This window comes from Pogona vitticeps, chromosome 4, assembly GCF_051106095.1.
Source record: "Pogona vitticeps strain Pit_001003342236 chromosome 4, PviZW2.1, whole genome shotgun sequence".
NCBI classification, from domain to species: domain Eukaryota; kingdom Metazoa; phylum Chordata; class Lepidosauria; order Squamata; family Agamidae; genus Pogona; species Pogona vitticeps.
Genome location: NC_135786.1, coordinates 137,590,413 through 137,611,643, shown reverse-complemented (window position 1 = coordinate 137,611,643; position 21,231 = coordinate 137,590,413). Strand labels below are relative to the sequence as shown.

At 42.7% G+C, this 21,231-nt stretch overlaps 1 long non-coding RNA gene across 1 annotated transcript; it reads left to right on the top strand.

Annotated features, from left to right (window-relative positions):
- The first annotated feature begins 373 nt into the window (after positions 1-373).
- Positions 374-20,563, top strand: LOC140706818 (uncharacterized). The gene is made up of 2 exons (XR_012086694.2): positions 374-2,047; positions 13,726-20,563. It is a non-coding gene; the product is annotated as an uncharacterized LOC140706818 (long non-coding RNA).
- Positions 20,564-21,231: the final 668 nt, after the last annotated feature.

Genomic DNA, 21,231 nt, shown 5'->3' with positions numbered 1-21,231 from the left:
TGAAGGATGGGCTGCCTATTCCAGTCTTGTCCCTTTCCCTCCCCTTTCCTTTTCCTTTTTTCTCTCTCTTTTATGCAAAAGCCATTCACAAACGCCCCCAAACGCTTCCTCTTGTAAACCCTGCGGCAGCGCCGTAAATAGATTTTTCTCTCTCTCTTAATAAGTTCAGCCTTCTTCCCCTTTCGCCTCCCAACACACCCTTCTCTTCTTTTTTACTGGGCATTTCCTTGAAAGAAAGAGGGGAGAGAAACAGGAGGGCCAGACTCTTGGAGGCAGCCGTGGTGAAACAAGAGCATGGACCCCCGACCCCTTCCCCTCAATGCGTCCCAAAAGAAACAGGACGGCATGAACTGGAAACCGAATCGAGGTTTATTCGGAAGTCGCCCTCCGAAGCATGTGGCCACCTCCCCGGAATAGGTGTTCTTGCGAGACTGTGAGAAGGGGGAGGGATACGTCTCGGGGGCGGAGCACGTGGGTCGCATCCGGAACACTCAAAGGTCGATCTCCGGGCCAGGTACTGCTAGGGCCGGAAAAGTCCGTCGTCTGAAAGCCACTTTCACTGCGTACAAAAGCTAGAGAGTTCGGTCTCCTCATTAGAATTTCTCATGGTCCGAAGCAAATCGGATCTACCCGTGCCCTTTAATCCGTCCGGGGTCCGCAGCCACTCCTGTTGTCCGATCCGTAGATCCGGAGCGACAGCGGATGTCGGAAGGATTGAAAAAGGCGGTGTAGCTCTGGCATGAAGTGCGTGGCCTACGCCTTTCAGCCTGCCTTTCGTTCTGCACTTACATCCACAGAAAGAACGTGATTGTCATGATGGCTATAAAATGCCCCCTGATCTTCCTCGTTGCAACCGGCATGATTAGCCGGCGCAGGAGTTATCCTAGACTATCAGTAACAGTCGTACTTTGAGCGACCAAGATGGCATCTTGAAGACGGGACACGTTGCGTTCGGCTCGAGCCTTCGTGGCCCTAAGCCCGCTTCTTCAGAGGGCTGTGTGCGACTGAAAGTGGCATCGGCAGAGAGGGGCTAGTATTTAAATGCCTGTTTCTCCTCCTCAGTGCCAGAGTATGGAAGGGAAAACGAGGAAGGTCCTCCTCCTAGGACGTTTAGGCGGGGGCAGGGGACCATCCCGGAGAAGTGAAAGGGCCAACGAGGGTCAAAAGAGGACCCTCCCTGGTCCTGTCACTTTTTCGGTGCGTATTTAATGACTCCCACGCCTCAGGGTGAGGCCTGCTCGTCGAGCAGATGTAGTTAGCCTTGAGAGGAAAGCCCGAGGACTCCATGGGGGGGGGGGGGGGAAGGAAGCGCCTTCTGGACGCCTGCTGGTTGACGCGCTACTTTTGAGTCAATGTCTCTGGCACTCACCAGTTCTACGGCTAGCCATTTACTTCTGTGGGCTCAAAAAAAAAGGGGGGGAAAGGACATGGGGGGGGGAAGGGAGCGAAATGAATCGGTCGCCTTTACATTTGCGGCAGATCAGCTGCTCCCTTTCTTTTTCTTTTCTTCGAAACCGGGGCCAGGCGGCGGGTCGCAGCTGCCGTCGATCCGAACTCACGCTCTGCCAACGGGCTGTTCTCGGATCGTTCACGCGCTCCGTTGGGGAAAGGGGCTCACCAGAAAGCGGTGTGAGCGAGGCCGCAAACTTTATCCTCTCCAAGGAGAGGGGGGGGACCCTGTGAAATCCCCCTGAATCGCGCCCGAGCGCATGCTTCCTCGGGGGTAAGATCCACGGAGTGCGCGAGTCACCGTGGGCGGAATTTGAGCCCGACGTGTGGATACGTCGGGCTTCGTGATTCAATTGTTTTCCTGAGGCGCGCCGATCCATTGGGTCTCAAAACACTCTGATCTCTACCCTGCGCCGAGCTTTAACGGAGAAAAGAATGCATAGGCTCGCCTTGCTTTTAGTGGCTTGACACTGATTAATGTAATCTGCGCCTCCCGGACTCCAGGAACAGATCCGGCCTATGAATCACGCGCTATAAAGTTTCAGTCGTCTTTGCTGGATGAGAGACTTCAGGGAGAGAATCTATCCAGGAGGAGGAGGTAACAGAAGGGGGGGGGAGGGTCAGAGAGAGATTGAGAGAGAGAGAGAGAGAGAGAGAGACTGATCAGACATGCCTCCCCAAAAGGCACAAGAACTACCCCCTCTTCATTTCCCCAGTAATTAGGATCCCCAGATAAACTGTACTTGAACATGGAGGTTCCATTGAGCTGCAATAATAGATCATCTGATCCTTCCCATTCACCTCTCAAAGAATTTGTATAATCTCCTTTTTGGACTACTCCCAAAGCTATTGGCCATATGGCTGCAGGGGAGACAAGTGACTTAGGGATTCTTATAAAACAATTATTTTTAGACCAGTGGATGCGACTGGGCTGCATGCACCCACACACATATACCAGTTCTGTTTCCTTAAAGCAAAGCAAAGTGTGCTGCTTATATTAAGTGCCCCATAGCACTTGCAGCTATGGTGGTTTACAACGTAAGTATGCACACAACAGCTTGCTCCTACAGTGAGATGGGTCCTCATTTTAACGACCTTGGAAGGATGGAATGGTGCCCATTTTGAACCTACTTCTCTGTCTAGCAAATACCCATGACAGGTTAGCTCCTCTTTGCTCAGAAGAGTAACATGGAGCTCATAGCTCAAGGACCCCTCAAAGATGTATGAGATCTAAGTGATAAAGATGCTTTCGTTTTAAAGGAAAGGAGAAACTGAGCCCATTCAGTGAAAAAGTGGTTATGAATTGAGGGCCATTTTTGTTACTCCAGCTGTCACTTACTTCATCAGAGTAGAAGTTTATCCTGCCCAATGACAGCAGCCCTCGTTTGAGTATCAGTTGCCTTTATATTTTATAGACTGAAAAGAACTCTGCCTTCTGTCTTGGTGCACTTCAGGGGCGATGCATGAGCTGCGGAGGCTAGTTATAAAAATGAAGAAGACAACTGAGAAAGAAAGTAGCCACCATTGATGGTTGCCAGGTTTTTGGCAACCATTTTCCCCCAGCATGCTTTGGAACAAAGTGGTGCCTATCACGAGGCAGCTGCTGAAGTGGACTGGGTGGCTTCTCCTGGCCAGAGGTGGTTGCCATAGCAACAAAAAGCCAAAAACATATTATTATTTTTATTGGTCATGAAAACAAATGCGAATAATAGAGCAAATGTGTAACAGAGAATGTGATTTAAAGGGATGAGCAATGAAACAAATGCCTGAATGACGACGACAATGATGATTATGATCACGACAATAATGACAACGACAGCAACAACAACAACAAATAATGGGCACTTTTTTGCATATCACCTATCTGTGATAGTCCTACAGGTCATCTTTTGATGTGCCTATCTTTATAGGAGAAATATGCATGTATCATTGGGAGCTTTGCTGAGACCTTGAAGGACCTCAGATCTCTGCTGGAAGCTGTCCTGCTTGCAGGGAAGTTAATGGAAGGAGCATCTCTTCAGTTGGAGAATTGAAGGAGGACTCCCACCCTTGTATCTTGGGGTCTAAGGCCCAGGCTTTTAGAGAGAACAGGAAAATTTCCCATCTAGGATATTTTTAGGTGTGATTGGCAATCACTGAATGTAGCTCCGACTTTTTTAAAAAAAACAAAGTGGTGACGTAATTCCAGGTGACTTGCCCCATAGGTTTATGAGATTTTACCAGTGGCTTGTTTGTCGTTTTGCATACCTGTCCCTTGTGATGAAGCTTGTGATCAGAGTGTTGACTCCTTTTAAGTAAAATGATACAAAAGAAGGATGTGATTTGTATTTCCTAGACATATAACTCCAGATTCTTCTTGAGATTGTGGTTATGGCCCCTGTTAAGTTGAGCTTGTCAATATTTACCACTATTCTGCTCCTGGTGTATTACAGAAAAGATCTAAATCATGACCTGTTTTGTCCTTGCATGCTGAACAAGATAACACAAGCAGTTGTCTTCTCATGGCAAAATTGTGTTGTTATCGCTGATCCCAAAAAATTTGTGCATGGCAAAAAAATTGCACTACTATGCAGTTGTGCTAAACAAAATACAACAATAGCTGCTGTCTTGTTGTATGTACATTAAATATACATATATAAACCTTGGTGAGGTTGTCTGCATCTTTGTAAGCAAACAGCCTTCCATTTTGAGTGTGCAGTGTCTATGTTGTGTGCACTTGAGGAAAAGATGCTAGAGATATTTTGTACAAACTGCCCAAAGCAAGGGATCATTTCACGTCTCAGTCTTGCACTGGAGGTAAGAATTCTCATGGTGGTAAGAGAATCTTCAATAGTCTGTCTCATCATGTTGGGGCAACCTGTCTTGAATTATGTCATTGGTGAGATTTCTTTTATAGATTTATTTTCTTTGCTTGTTTGTTTTATTTACATGCCGCCTTTCTCCTGATAAGGTTATGTTAATATATCCAGAAAGTGCTCATCTGTTAATCCATCTGAAATTGATGCTTTGCCAATGGATGCCGTTAGGTAGGTCAAGTAGTCTTTTCAAATGACAAAACTGAAGCTTCCATGCTTTGGGCACATGATGAAAAGGCAAGACTCTAGAAAAGACAGTAATGGAAGGAAAAGTAGAAGGCAGGAGGAAAAGAGGAAGAGCAAACATGAGATGGATTGATGTCACAGAGGAAGCCACAGCCTTGGGTTTGCAAAAGCTAAGCAGGACTGTTAATGACAGGATATTTGAGAGGTCACTCATTCATGGGGCAGCCATAGGTTGTAGACATCTTGACAGTATGTAACAGCAACACTGCAGAAAAGCTAGTGACAGATGTTGGAGGACAGAGCTATGGATATTCTGCTATCTCTCAAGTGTAGTGGAAAGCTTAGGTTTAACTGAAGAGTCACCTGAAGATTTTCCAACTGTCTGCTACTCAGAGGGAGGTGACCAAACAGGACAGAATGGGATATTTGAAAATATGGGGAAGACAGGGTCAGTATTAGATAGGGTTGCATTATTAAATTTGTTAGAGGAGAGTAGACAGGTAAAGCCTAATCTTGGGGATTTTTTTCAGGAAGAAGAAGGAAAAAAGAAAAAGAAACCAGAAGGGCACTAGAAAAGTTTTAGAAAGGAAAGCAAAGATAATTGCCCATTTTAGAAAGAACCAATTTTAGTGAGCAGTTTACTGGCAGAAGGCCTCGTCTTAAATAACTAAATCACATGGAGGATGTGACATTGAATCCTCGTAACTATTTTGTATAATTTCTGCTCCTTGAGGGAGAAATGCAACCAAGTTTTTAACCCTCATTGAGTGTATTAAAATAAAGTTCAAAATAAAGTTCCAGTTACTGCCTCAGCAGTTTATTCCCCTGATCTAGGGATATTCAGTGTATAGGACCAACATTATCAGCACTAGATTGCATGTTATGCAATTATACTATTATGCATAAACAAAGACCATTTGTGTGTTAATTTTATTCACCACTGAATGCAATCATGTTACTTCACACCCATCTTCAGTGGTTTGAGTGTCATACAAGCTTCCATGCAAGATTTAACCATCTCTCTGGTTGGTTGCTTATGTGGGAATGGCAGGGCATTCCCTCACCTCAGAGTGCAAAATATCTTGGCCTGGCCCTGTGGACCTTCATGTGTGAATAGTCCATATCTCCCACAGGCTGTGACTGCATGGTCAAATACAACACGATTTGCCTCAGTTATAAAATGGATGGATTTTTTTTACTGATCACATGACATAATTCAAATCATTCCAGCCCTTTTCCCCCTCCCAATACTTTTTAATAGAAGACCCCCAGCAGCAGTTTTTTCTCTGCCACTGTGGGCTTCTACTTTTTTCAAGCTGAAACAATTCAAATAACTTTTCCTTGTGTCAGCAGTTATTCCATTCTGCAAAAGCATGGGAGAAAGCATCTGTGAGTACTGTTGTGGTGATGTAGGCAGTTGGGGGATGATGTATAGGAACCACAGGAACACCCTCCCCCATAATCAGTGTCCCCAACTTTTTTTATTTTTTTGAGTAGATATGTTTAGGGCTGAGTCATTACATTAGTTGCATTTCTGTTTCAAGGCACAGAAATTACACAAGCTGTTAAGACTATATATTAGTTTAGTGCTAGTTCGCCTAGCTACGAAATGCTACAAAATAGAAACAGCCCCGATGAAATGCAGAAAAATACGTAAATTTCTGCAGTAAGTGTATGGAGACCTTTGAAAATGCTGTCTTTTCCTTAGTGCTGTGCAATGCTTTAAAAACCTAATGGCTTGACACTGAACAATAAAAGAATTGGCAGAGGTGGGAAGGAAGGAAGGAAGGAAGGAAGGAAGGAAGGAAGGAAGGAAGGAAGGAAGGAAGGAAGGAAGGAAGGAAGGAAGGAAGGAAGGAAGGAAGGAAGGAAGGAAGGGCTCACTGTTGGCTGAAATGTGTATTGCACCTCATACATGTGTGGACACCAGCTCTAGATCAATCTGCAGCTCCTGGTGATTGCTAACTGAGAACAGAAATATAAAATAAGCTGTGAATAAATCTGTGACGAAATGTAGTCCCAGCCTTGTAATCTTGTGTGCCTATTTAGAATAAGTCTACTTAAAAGCAGTAGAGCTAATTTCTAAGTAAAAATACTTTCTTCTTTGTGCTTAGCTTATTTTAAACTCTATAGAAATTATTTGTGACAATAGCCTGCTGGTTTACTTGCTGGAGTATTTGATCCTTTCCCCACCTACCTCAAACATTGCTTAAATATCCATGCTGTGTGGGGCTTCTGCATACACAGTGTCTTGCAACAACATTGTGGGCCATTTCTTGGAGGCCATTTTAATCATTCATTCCTATGCCTGTCTCCTCAAAACATGTTTCCATGTTGATTTCTACGGGAACATTGAGATGTAACAATGGTTTGCCCCACTGCACCAACATCTCTGTGTCATATGTCCAAGGCCCCCAGTCTTTCTTCAGAATCACAATATATTGCATGGAGCAAATGAAAACATGTTAAGATGAATATATATACATAGCTAAATCCTGTTTTTTAAAATTTATTTATTTATTTATTTATTTATTTATTTATTTATTTATTTATTTATTTATTTATTTATTTATTTATTTATTTATTTAACTTATATGCCGCCCACTCTACCCAAAGGTCTCTGGGCAGCTTATAACAATTGTCACTGGGGGTGAATTAAAGTTACTGGTGTGTGTGTGTGTGTGTGTGTGTGTGTGTGTGTGTGTGTGTGTGTGTGTGTCTGTGTCTGTGTCTGTGTCTGTGTCTGTGTCTGTGTCTGTGTCTGTGTGTGTCTCTGTGTGTATGTGTCTGCGTATAGAACCTGTGTCTCCTACCTACTGAGATTTAGGATGTGACTGTACACCAGGAAAAATGCAAATAGATCCGCTGTGACATTGCACTTTAGGGGTTTAGGTTTCCCTGGGTGTGTTTGCTTCGGCTGATCACACAGGAGTCAGCAAAGATGGGAGAGGAAATTGCCATCAGTACTTTTTAGTACCTTGTTAAGACAGCTCTACTGAAGCCATCCAGATTTGCAGAAGACACTGCTACAGTAGAGCTACCTGAACCCACTGCAAACAAGGATTGCCCCTCTGCCAATTCTCTCTCTTTCTCTCCAGTCTCCCAGGTGCCCTAGTGCACCAGTGCTGGCACCAAGCCTTTAAAAAAACAGAATGTTTTGGAAACAAGAGGTCCTCAGTTGAGGGAACTGACACCCTGGTAGGCGTCCTTTCACTTTATCTCTCCCTACCATGAACTGTGAGAGCCACGCTTTGGTCACCCATTCAGTCGTGAAGGTGCATCAGCTCAAGTAACCACACTGCCTCAACTGATAGAAATGCAGTTGATGCCAAAAAAGTAGAAGCTTCAGCAGCAGAGGGGGAAAATTATGGACTGGGGGGAAAAACTTCAGGCTGGTTCACATAGACTTGTACATTTTATTAGTCAATGGGAAATAATATGAATCCAACTCCCCTCCCCACCCCAATCATGGAGCATTTGTCAGTGTAGTCACAGTCTTAGCCCTAAATAGACTTCTGTAGGAAAAAATACATTATTAGAAAAGTATCAGTTCTAATCAGTGGTAGCTGGTCAATTAGGTCTAGTGAACTGCCCCCATTGTGCTGCTGAATGAAGGTGAGTGAAGAATAAGTCAGCTGCCTGGGTCTGAAACTGGGCACGGAAAAAAGCAGCAGGAGGGAATACTTCTCACTGGGGAGAGTGCAAGGTATATTTTGTACTTCTTGTCTGAATTGTGGTGTGAATTAATATATGGGGAGGTAGGCAGGAAAAAATGTTTAGAGGACAGCTTGTTTGCCTGGCTTCTATGTATGCACGCACACATCTACTCCTCCACCAAACACAACGGGGCCCAGCTGCCATTGGTTAGAGACGGCAGCTTTTGGGGTTTCAACATTAACTCCCATTGCTCGGTGTCCTTTAACTCTATACAAATTCATTTGTATAGAGTTAAAGGAACAACAGGCCATGGGTTTACCTGCACTGGCACATTTTATTAAGAGTAATAATAACATTTTCCTCACCGTATCACCCCGCTTAGTTAGTTGTTATGCCTGGTTTGTATTATCACAAGTCAGGGTCACCCCATGAAATCCACCAGCCCTAATTTGACACAGTAGCTAAATTCACCACTTGGTTAAACAACAACAACAACAACAACAACACTGAACCAAACAGACCAACACCGAACCTTACAATTGACAAGACCAGCTCCTGGAAGTTATTATTTACTACTATAGATCCCAGGATCTCTTGGCCACATTACATTGTACTACACAACAGACATCACAATTTTGCCTGTGAAGTTCACTACAATGTGGTGGTGGAAAATGAGGGATTATAATACTTTCAAAATGGATTAGAAGCAAGGTATGAAGTCTCTCCTCAGCCGTTGGCCATAAGGCCTAAATGGCACTTCCATACTCAAGCGCAGGATACCTACGAATACTAATTGCTGGAGGTGCGTAGATGAAGGGAAATACCAGGAGTGGATTCCCTCAACCCCTGGGAGCTTCCTGGAGGCACAGGTTGGCCACTTTTGGAAGCCCAGTGTTAGGCTATTGGATGGGCTTGGTCTGACTCTACAAGAGAAGGCCTTGACTTAGGCATACTTAAGGGAAACCCATTTAAATTCTCTCTCTCTCTCTCTCTCTCTCTCTCACACACACACACACACACACACAGAGAGAGAGAGAGAGAGAGAGAGAGAGAGAGAGAGAATGTTGGATGCAAACTGCGTAGTCATAAACTATGGCTTGAAGCCTCCTATTATGAGGTGCCTCTTAATACAGACATTATACATGCACAGTACAATCTACAGACTTGGTGTATATGAGGAAGAAATGGCTATCTACGAGCTTCTTAAACCTGACATAATTTTAGGCAGTAATCCCCAAATTTGGCTTTCCATATGTTGTTAACCTACAACTCCTAGAATTCCTGTCCAGTGGCAATCCTGGCTACGTTTTGGAAAGCTGAATTCCACCAAAATCTCAAGACCCACATTTTGAAGTCCAGGCTTACGGCTTCTGCAGGCCTGAATCCATCCCTGCCCCTCCCATCTTCCTGAACAGGCCAAATTCTACCTCACCCAGCATAAAAGCAATGCCCATCTTCTGCAACCTGTCTCTAGGCTCTAATATTCAGAAGTTTGGGACAGATGTTAATAGACTCTGTATATGATGTCTTCCTTTGGCTGCCATGCTTCATAGTGAAGGACGGACTCATCCTATATCCATTTTTCAAATGCTTTCAGTAAGTGTATCAGCTTGGCCCCAACATTATCATCAGCAAGGATGTTGAGAAAGATCTTGCCACTTTAAGTCCAGAGTTTGTTCCTGATTCCATTCCTCACCTCCTTTTTCCCTCTTCCTTCCTTCCACTTTCCTTGCTTAACTGATCTTCCAAAAGACATGTTGGTTATATGGCTGTCTGTAGCATTAAACCCTTCTCCTCCCTGGCATTTGATGTACTGGAGAACATTCATTTAGAAACTACATCATATGCACTCTGTACTTGATTTGGTGCATGTCCAGCTCATTCTACAATTCTGCCTATTCTCCCTTGCTGCCCCTTATCCATGGAACCGCCTCCCTAATTCTCTCTTGGATTGCTTCCACCCCAATTCCTTTAGCTCCTCTTCCAAAACTCCCCCCACGCACATTCCTTTGGCTTCCCCTCTTTCCAAATGGTAACTAGAAGTTTCAAAAGTTGCTTTTTTGGGGGGATGACTACTTTCATAATCCCCAGCCACTGGTCTTGCGAACTGGAGAAATCTGGCCGTTTCCATCCAAACAAAACAAAACAAAACACAACAATTGTCTGAGTACTGTGTGGAACCAAGTGTTAAGTGATGTGTGAGCAAGCACTAACACATATGTTTCTGCCATGTCTCTGCTCTTCCCTGTGTTGTTTTTTGCCACTATTTTGGATTGTGAGCTGTCTGCAGATGAGATCCTGTTGGCACTGCCAGCGCTGTCAGGCAGCACATTTACTGGAGTATTTAGAGCCTTGGTATGAGATCTGGGAAATCCACTCCACACTCTGCCGTGATGCTCACGGGGAGACCTTTGGCACTCTCTTCCTTCCCAGCGTACAAGGGTTGGTGTGAGATTAAAATGAGAAGGAGGAGAACCATGTATGCCTTCAGCTTACTGGAGAGAAATGGTGTTTAGATGTGGCAAATAAACAAACAAACAGGCAGACAAATGATTAACATGTTCCCGGATGAGGCTGCTGGCACTGAGAATAAATTCCAGAGCTGAGACACTGAGCCTAACTTAAGGGCAAACTGGAGAGAGGAGACATGACTAAATCTATTGGAAAGGGGTGTGAGTTGGTGTCTCAGAGAAAGAGAGAGGGATGGAGAAAGTTTTAAGCAAGATCCTGACTGTAGAGAATGGGAACCTGCTCACACCATGAAGCGATTAATGGGTTTATGGATCAAATTAATCACACATTAGCTCAGCAATTGAGTGTCGCTGAATGCCAAACATGGCAGGCAGGGAGACAACCCTGGCCTTACCCACTGCAACATAGTTTAGGCTCGGTTCGTGGTTAGACTGAAATGTGTGTGCTTTTGGAGAAGGAGGGGAGGATAAAAGAGAGAGACAAAATTGGCCAGCGCAGACAATCTTTGTTTCTTTCCATGCAGGTGTTTTGACAGACACTTGATGTGTGTTAAAGAGGGAGATTTGCCAAAAGGCAGGTGGGGAAAGCAGATGTCAGGGCACGGTGGCTGGCTTGGGGATCAAGACAGAGAAAGACAGAGAAACTTTAGGATCAAGTATACTTCCTTAGACAGCTCAGTGGTCGAGGTTGGGGGTTCAATTTCCCACTCTGTCTCCTATGAGAAGAACCAGCCTGTGCAGTCATGGGCAAGCTGTACAGTCCCAGGGCACCTCCGAAAGGAGGAAATCGTATCCCACTTTTGTGTATTCGCTACTTGGGAAGCCCTGAAAGGGATTGCTATAAGTCAGAACTGACTTGACAGCACATGATCATTATTGTTTATACTCTCCTTGATCTCCTTTGCTCAAGGCAGCAGTTGAGAACGGTTCATACATACATGTACATGATTTATTTTGTACTTCACGATTTTGAGCTATGTGAACAGATTTCACCTAAAAGCATGATGTATGTGGAGGGAAATACAAAAATTCACTTTACAGTATCTGCAGTCACTAAGTGGAGGGAACACATCTGTGCCTTAGCCCTTGATGACTACAGCAGCAAGTGGGTACCTGCACGTGTGAATGAGACACCACAGATCAAATCCCTAAAACAGACATTCCACACTGTCATCTGTCTCACTGAATCACCCCTTCTAAACAATTTCCTGTGCCAACCAGTGTATCATTAAGTGAAGCCTTAACTACACATGTGTGAACCTGTTCTTGGCAACTTCCCTCTCAATGTCTGGACTTCATGTTTGAGTCGATGTTCGGGGAATATCACATATCTGTGGTAAAAAACACAATGATAGAATGCACAAAAGAAAGAAACCCATCAGCAGCCATTAAGCCAAGACAGCTAAACTTCAATGTATAGGAGCTGTGTATTTTTCAACAGCATGAAACAAGAGATGGCAACATCCCACTTGTGGCTCATAGGCATCTGTCTGGCTCCTTTTGGAACCTAAACGGTGGACCAGATGGATCTCTGGTTTGATATAGCAAAGAAATGGGTTGAACCACAATATTGCCCTTAAGATGTCAGTCTTGTCTGATTTCAGAAGCTAAGCACTTGAATGAGAGACCACCAGGAATCTCTGGATAGGGCTAGGAAAGAATCCAGCCTGTAACCCTGAACAGCTGCTACTAGTCAGAGTTGACAATACTAGCTTAGATAGACCAATGATCTGATTCATGGTAAGATATCTCCATATGTTATTGGCAATATTTTAATCTATGTCCCACACTTCTGGAAGTTGTCTAGTTTCTCTCTCTAGTTGTCTTTGCCACCATGGGCAGAGTGGGCACTGGCAGGAACAGAGCAGAAAGGAAAAGACAGGGCCAAAATTCAGAAGCTGGCATTGGGCAGCTACCAAGTTTTGTTGCTCAAATTGGGAATGAGGAAAAGGAAAAAGGAAGAGAAAACTGTGTGAGGTTTTCTATTCTCTCTTTTTTGGCAGTGATACTATCTCAGCTCAGAGGGAGAGGGGAAGCTAATGAACCGTTGAAGTTATAGCAAAGATAAGGCCCCATGTCAGATACAGCATTCACTGTTGGTCACAGGGACAACACAACCTCTGTTGCAGCATCTTCACTGGCTGCCAGTCTGTTTCTAGGCACAATTCAAAATACTGTTTCTAACCTATAAAGCTCTTAATGGGTTCAAGCTATCTCAAGGATTAAATCTCTCTTTATTGAATCTGTTGAGAGTTAAGATAATCAAGAGAGTCTTTCTCTCAGTCCCACCACCCACGAAGGTGCATTTGGTGGGGACACAGGAGAGAGCCTTCTCTGTGGCTGCTCCCAGACTTTGGAACTCCCTTCCACAGGAAGCTAGACTGGCCTCATCATTGCTGTCCTTCCAAAAGCAGGCAAAAGCCTTTCTCTTCAGGCAAGCTGTCCCGTAATGACTGGCTGCCTGAGTAGGGTTTTGAAACTGATGGTTGTGACTTACCGCTTCAAATGTGTTTTGGGTGTTGCTTTTGTTACCATATTTTAGTGTTGTAAGTGTCTGATCCTTTTTAGCATTTGTATGCTCACTATTTTTAGCTTTAAATATTGCCTAAATACTCTAAGTTGCCTTGAGTTTTTTTTAAAGGAGGAAGGTGGGGGTAAAAAATATTATAAATACAAAAATAAATAAACAGTATGGGGTGAACTCATTGACTTTCTGTGGAATGTGTGAAAGATTGCCATCAAAACACACTGCATTTGAGGAGTCAACACTGGGTGATATGAGGATGCTATATCTGAGGTGTATAATTTGCTGATGCCTCTGTAATTAATTGGCGGTGACACTGGGTGATATAAAAATTCCATCTGTGGCAATTAATCTGAGATGGTTTGTTCCCACTTGTGAGCCACCCGTTGATATCAGGGAGGGCAGGCATGTGTGTGAACCCAGCTTTCCAGCCTTCAGAGTGTTTGGGGCTGCACACCTTCAACTATGAAAGAAGAACCTCCCCATTGCCCAGAATTGTCATCCGTGTCAGGTAATCAAATGTAATTTCTCTCTCCCCCCTTCTCTTATATGTTTTCTAATCTCTTGCCGCCATGTTTTCTAGGCCTGTTCCAACGGGCTGTACAAAGGAAAGCCGAGGCATCTGAAGTGTCATCCACAGCTGTGGTAAAGGAGCGGCATTTCCATTTTGTTGATGTTCCTCGCACATGTGTGCAGCAGAAGGTGATATCAAAGGAGCCATTCCCCCCTGCTCAGTTTGGCACATTCTTCTTTTTTTTTTTCCCACTGCTGTGGCGAATCTTTCTGAGCTCCGTGAACCAATAAAACAAGAAGCCCCTGTTTGAGTTGATATATTAATATTTGCCGAGGATTTGCAAGGTCGGGGCGAAATGTCAGCAGATTGCTGGGGCAGGACTGTGGGGAATAATTAAACAAATCTCCCAGCACTTCAGCCTCCTGAACATCTTTATTAATCTTTTGGAAACAGTAACACTGAGGAGAAGTAGTCAGAACGGGCAGGGAGGGGGAAATCCTGCTTTCGTAACCATAAGCAAAGAAGCAGGAAAAGTCGCCATAATCATCTCCCTGGGTTGGCAGTGTTTGCTTTCTGGCAGTTCCTTGGCCCCCCTCCCTGGCAAGCATTTGAGTGCAAGCCAGTCAGAGGAGGAGGCTGAGACGGGAGAATTATCATCGGAGTCCTGGGACACTCACCTCAGCCATGGTACGTAGTTCCACCAACAGCTCTCACAAATGCTAAAAAATGCCTGACCAAAGTGTGTTTGTAGGTGTGTGATCTCCATTCTTTCCCGAATGTCTCTCTTTTTAAAAAAATTAAAAATTGTATCTTACATTAGTTACTTTTTGGAACGATGACTCCCATCCTCTCCAAGTATGCTGGCTGGGAGACTCTGAGAACTGTTTTTTAAAAAAAGGAGTAACTTTTCTAACCTCAACTTAGAATGAGTTAATATGGCACCACAAAAGTACTACTGAGACTAGTTTGCATCTTGTCACTAATTTTTTTACTCCAATCGGGTACAAGCAAGGCCCAGTTGTATGGAAATGTTTACATTCCTGAGCTTTAAGGCATTATTTCTAGACAAAGAACTTTGATGGTTCAGGTTTGACTGAAACAATCACTGGAAATCTTTACTTGTAGTTACCTACAAGTGAGGGAAATACACTCTGTACCTGCACAATGACACTTGAATCATGCCTCATTTAGGGATTGAGTCCTTGCCTCAAAAACAGATGCAAGGACTCAATGCTGGTCGGCTTTCTCATAAACAAATTCTCATCTTAATAACATGGATTCATTTTGCTATTGCCATCTTCTTAAATGTCCTTTCAGTTACACTGAAAGGAAGCAATGGAGATGGGCGCTCAGATTGACCGAAAGGGAGCACAGGGCCTCAAAAAGCCCTTGGCACATAAAAAGAAAAAGAAAACCAACACAAAATGCTATTATAGGGAATTATCTATTAAATTGTATATCTTAAGTGTACTGTATTAGGCTATTTATATTTAAATTTCTGATGTTTTATACTACATGACGATGGCCACTTCCCCAGCCATAGATGGTTTCTCCAATGATTTCTCCAATATGATTTTAGGATTTAGGGCATAATAATATTTGTGTGTCACTGAGTCAATTTTGACTTATGGTGACCCTTTCCAGGGTTTTCTACACAGTGTGTACTTAGAAGTGGTTTATCATTCCTTTCTTCTAGGGACATCCTGAGACTGTGTAGTTTGCCAAAAGCCACCCAGGTTAGCTCTCCTCACAGAAGGCACAGAGGGGAATTGAACTCCTAACCTCTGGCTCCTAAACCACTGAGCTACCCACCCAGCTAGCATAGGATTTGGGGAGCTGTAGTCTGGGGAAAAAAATCCACTGTGGTGCAGTGTATATAATGGTGGACTGGGATTCAGAAGACCTGGGTTTGAATCCCTACTTGGCTATGGAAAATTCATGGGGGGGATCATCATCATATTAGAATTGCAGTACTAGAAGGGACCCTATGGATCATGAAGTCCAGCCTCTGTCAAGGAGGTATACTGCGGAATTGAACCCCCTGCAACCTCTGCCTCTGCAACCAGATGCTTCTCAACCACTGAGCTATCCAGGAGTTCAACTATCTCACGCACCTGTTCAGAAGAAGTGGAAGCATCCCCAAAACCTCACCGTGAAATACAACGATTGGTCTTTAAAGTGCTGCAATGCTTTTCTTGTTTCTATTCTCAAAGGCTTTTCTTGTTTGTTTGCTTTGTAGGGGTGGGTTTGTTTTTGTTTTTGTTTAATTTTTTGACTGGCTATATTTGCACAGACTAATAGAGTTACTTCTCTGAAAGCTATCACATACCTTGAACATTCTATTAGGGCTGCTATGACTTAGATCCGACTAGATGGCATATAACAACAGTCCAACCCCCCCCCCATGTGCTTATTTTCTGTACTTCCAGCACATCATCATTACAGAATTTCAGTAACTGATCTGCTCCTGAAGGGCATCTAGATCAGCTTCATCAAGTATCAGAATTGTGCCCTGATGGTTCCATCTTGTTTCAGCTGTAAGAGAGGTTTTCCCAAGCTTCCATCTCATTACAGTCAGAGGTTTACTGCCATATGTTAGTATAAGAATTATTTATTTTACAGGACTTTTTTGGTGCTGGCTCCCAAACCGTGGGAACTCGCTTCCAAGAAAGACCAGGTTGGTTCCTTGTGGCTTTTCCTAACTGATTGCTTGCTAGGAGACGGTTTTTAACAAGTGGGGCTTGTACTTCTTTATTTTGTGTATTTTTTTAAAAAAAGCCATACCTTTTAAATTTAATTGTATCTTAATTATAACATTTAATTGTGTTTTAATATTATAATAATACTTATATTTTTATTAGTGGAAGAAATAAATCCATGTTTTTAATCTGTCTATTTTAAGTAATAACCTTGCAAATTGTGTAAATTGTTCTGAGTCTGAATTTGGGGAGAGAGGTATGAGATAAATGGAACGAAATGAAATGGAAAAATTGAAAACATAATACACAAATTGCAGAATTACTGAAAGGACTCATTGGAAAATGAATAGAAAGTGTGCCTGACAGCACTGAAGGTCAGATTCCTTGGCAGGATCGAAGAAAATGAGGAACTGGCTTCACTTATGTCTGCTTTCCCTGTTCATTGCATTGTGTAAAATCCTCTTCAGCCCGCCTTTCAGTTTGGCTCAGAAAAAAAATGCTACATTTAACATGTGGTTGCCACCGAAAATGGTAACCACCCACGTGAATTCCAATCTCTCCCACTTTTGGCCCTGGCTGCCCATCAAAAGTACAGCTTTAGCTTTAATAGTGTAGTTCTAGCATTAATACTGTGATGCCCTTTATTTACCTATACCAGCCACATAGCCTCTCAGAATTGGCAGCTTTGCCTCCAGGGACTTGAATTAAAAGGACACAACTCTTCCTCTGACTCCCTCCAGTAATAATAGTAACACCATCAGGAAATCTATTGCTTGGGTACATATTTCCTCCAGACGTTTGGCTTCAAGACGTGGATGCTGACATGGCTTTGTGTTGCGGGGAGCTGCTTTTTCTTTTATTTCCTGGCTAATGGCCAGCACAGCAGCATCAAGGCAGGGTTTTTCTGTGTTTTGTTTTGGTGGGGCCACTGTAGACGTGTCCCTTCCTGTTCAATCAATGCAGCAGCTATAGTGTAGGCCCACTGAGAAACAAAATGAGCATGATCATCCAGACAGTCTCAAATGTTTTGGGGTACTTCAGAAATTAGGTGCTCAGTTACATATGATGAAGAAGTGTGTGTGTTGGGGGGGGCAATACAAATAGACCCCTAAAGGAGATAGAGGTATGAAACCATGTTCCTTTTGCTGCTTCTCTGCCCCGACATTACAAGTTTGACTCAAGATCTCTTTGCTTACCCACTAGCTTTAAGACAAATGAGCCCAATTAGGAGAAGAGAAGGTGAGAGGATGTTGGGAGGGGCACTCTCTATCCATTCCCTTATTGTGATTAAAATTTGACTCACCCCGCACTTTACATAAAATCATAACAATAAGGTGCCATGTGTTGGAAGTTACTTGACATCAAATAACGAGAATACATACTTATACTTCTAACTATATCTATTAGTTGCAAAACCAGAGGCAGAGTGTGCTCCTTATTGGAGGGTCGTGCAGAAAGTCCAAAGGGTACATTAAACAGAGATTTTTATTAACAACAACAACATTAGAACTGCAGTGCTAGAAGGGACCCTATGGACCATCAAGTCCAGCCTCTCTCAAGAAGGTATACTCGGGAATTGAACTCCCGAGGTCTGGCTCCACAGCCAGAGACCTAAACCACTGAGTTATTTTACTTCCTTTCTCTTCCTATGTTAACTTTTAAATTACTTTTGTTTTGTTACAAGGGGCCATTATTATATCCTTTCCAAGTCACTTCCAAGCTATGGTAACCTTACCAATTAGTGGCCTCCAAAAGGTCCTATCGTTAACAGCCCTGCACCTGTCTTGCAAACAAAAGGTCCTGACTTCTTTTATTGAATCAATCTATCACATGTTTGATCTTTCCCTTCCTCTCTGCTCATTTTCAGCCAGTACTACAGCACCCATCTTAATTTAATTGATATTTCTCCTGCCAATTTCTTTTCTGTTACTGTTCCCTTGTAATTATTATTTGGATAGTTGTTTTTGGTCTATGTGGAAGTCACTGAAAAGTTGAATTTAAGATTCAGACCCTATTTCTGTCCTGTTTTACTTTTGCTTCTCATCTATTGTTAACAATTTTAAGCGTTTCTTCAGTCATGCATTGAGGCTGCACCAGTTATTTTGACTACAGAAACAGTTTTTATTATTATTTATATTTTTAATTTTTAAATTTTATTTTATTTGTTTTATTTTATTTTTCAATCCTTCCCTTAAAGCATCTCTAGTCTCAATCTACAGCTCTTTGGGTACATGGTCAATCAGATTTATAAATGCAAATCTGTTTTTGAAATGGGCCTTGAATACTTCTTGAGTGTCATTTCATGTTATGTATTGGCACCATAGACTAGGATACTTCTTCTGGTTTAATTTTCAGTATCAATATTAATTTTCAGCTTAGTTTTCCATGTCAACAGTTCATGAACATCACCACAGTCCATGCCTGGGACTTATTTAGGCAGAAAGAATAGAGTTTTTAGAGAGAAAGAATAGAGCTTCTTCATCTTCTGGTTCTAATCATTGTAGTTTATTTGACTTCTGTATTGCCCATAGTCCACTTGTACTATGGTCAGTTTGGTTACTGAAGCATGTATTTTCAATGAACAAATTGGTTAGCTTCATAAAATTTCATGACTCTTTCTCCTGCTTCATTTCTAACATCTAAGCTAATTTCTCCAGTGACGCTGGTTCTGCTTTATTTCCTGCTTTTGCATTCCAGTCACCCACGATTATCTGCAAATCCTACTTTGGTGTGTGATCAATTTCCTCCTGGATTTCTTCCTTTTGCCTCTATGCACATCAGCAACCAGATGCCCTTTTGACTCTATTCCGGATTTTTTTAAAAAATTACCAACAGCACTACTCATCCTTTGTTCTTTCCCAGTAGGTGATTGAATAGATCCCAAACTAAGAGTCTCATCTCATCTGATGTCAAGCACTGCCCTTGTTTCTTCTCGGATTATCTTGTCACAAAGTTTTTGAGTGTACAAATTCAGAATTGTGTTGGCATTGCCTTTTTATGTACAATACTAAGTGTTCACTTGTGCGGCACTGTTGCCATCTAGGAAAAATCCTTTGACAGTGTCCTTTTTTTTTAAACTACTGCAGCTTTCCAGATATCCTTTAAGAATATCCCTGCAGTTTCCTACTGATGATGCAACAATTACTCCCAGAAGATGGATAAATCTTAGACTGGTGTCTCAGCTTTGACCATTTCAACTCAGAGGACCTTGCTAGAAGTCTACACTCATAACAGATTCTAGTTTCCTGATGGTATCACTCTTAGCTTTCCTGACACACTCAGACCTCCTCACTATATTAAGCTGTGCATATAAGAGTGGGCAAAATTGGGACAGATGATGGTAAAGGAGAGATGGGGAGGCACAAGGTTTTCTAAGGAATAAAAACAATGTGATGCTGATACGTTTGGGAACTGCTTACCTCCACCTCCGCCTCCATTTCCATCATCTCTATCTCCATCACTACCTCTACATCAATGTCTTTCTCTAGCTCTAGCTCTAGCTTTAGCTCTATTGTCCTCTCATTTAGTTTCCCAGAACTTGAAAACAATGCAGTTGCCTGCACTGAATATGACTCATACACTGGCTCCACTGATGATCACAGAAAATGTGTCAAATGTTATATACGATAACATGGAAGTTCTCCTATCTGCAGTAGTTCATTCAAACATTTTATAATCATTCAGTGATGAGCTTTCATGTACAAACCAGATAGACATTCAGAAACTCAGTGTAGAGATGTCAGTTCTGGACAAGCCTCATCAAGTCGCTACAGAAAAGCTGTAAGGAGCCCATGCTCAGCTCCTGACCTTTGCCTTCAACTAAAAGAAACCTGTGATTACTATATCTAAGAAGCCAGCCCTACAGCTAGTTTTCCTTGTCAGGTGGGGTAGCCAAATTCTTTGGGGAGACAATTTGAGGGAGAAAGCACTTAGCTCTGGCCAGTCTTCCCCAGGGGTGATGAAGATGTGAGCATCAGGGTCCAAACAAAACTGGTGTCATAGCATCTAGGGCTTTGTTCTGCATTTCTAGAGAGTGGAAATTTATATATCTTGGACCATGTTTAGTATTTTCTGTCAGTTTTTCATCTTTTTTAAGAGTATATTCAAATACATTTCTAAATAAGCTGTTTTCTTTCTTTTCAATATGATAGTTTCCCTGCACAGCTGACTCATTGAAAACTTAAAAGGGAGAATATAGTGAACAATTTTTTAAAAAAATAAAATCTATTCACTTCAGGCACAGCAGTGTTCACTTGAAGTGGGCATGTAGAGCTTGAGGTCAGAGTTGTCTTTCTAAAATGCCACATAGGTCCATGAAACATAGACCATAAATATAGCATGTCTATGAAAAATGAAGTCTAGCCTATTATACAAAGATCTAGAATTAACTCTTCAAGGATCAAACTACCATACAAGCTGTTTTGGGTGGCTGAAATCATGAAGGAAATCCACCCTCTTTAGGGAAGACATTACTTGAGAAAAAAAATGGGGGAAAGGTACAACTCTGTGTAAGTGCACCCATTTGCTCCACCCAGACTTCAAGGTTTCAAGATCCACAGCTGTCATTTAGTTGTCATCTACTTGTTTGTTAAACCAGTGGTCCCCAACCTTGGGCCTCCAGATGTTCTTGGACTACAACTCCCAGAAGCCTTCACCACCACATCTGCTGGCCAGGATTTCTGGGAGTTGAAGTCCAAGAACATCTGGAAGCTCAAGGTTGGAGACCATTGTGTTAAACTGCTGTTCATCTTCTCCCATCTGTATCTTCTCCTATCTATACTTCAGAGCTAATTCTAGATAAATCTCTTTAATGCGCACTCTTTAATTCAACACTGTCACAATTAATAATTGATCATTAAAAATTATCCTGCCCAAT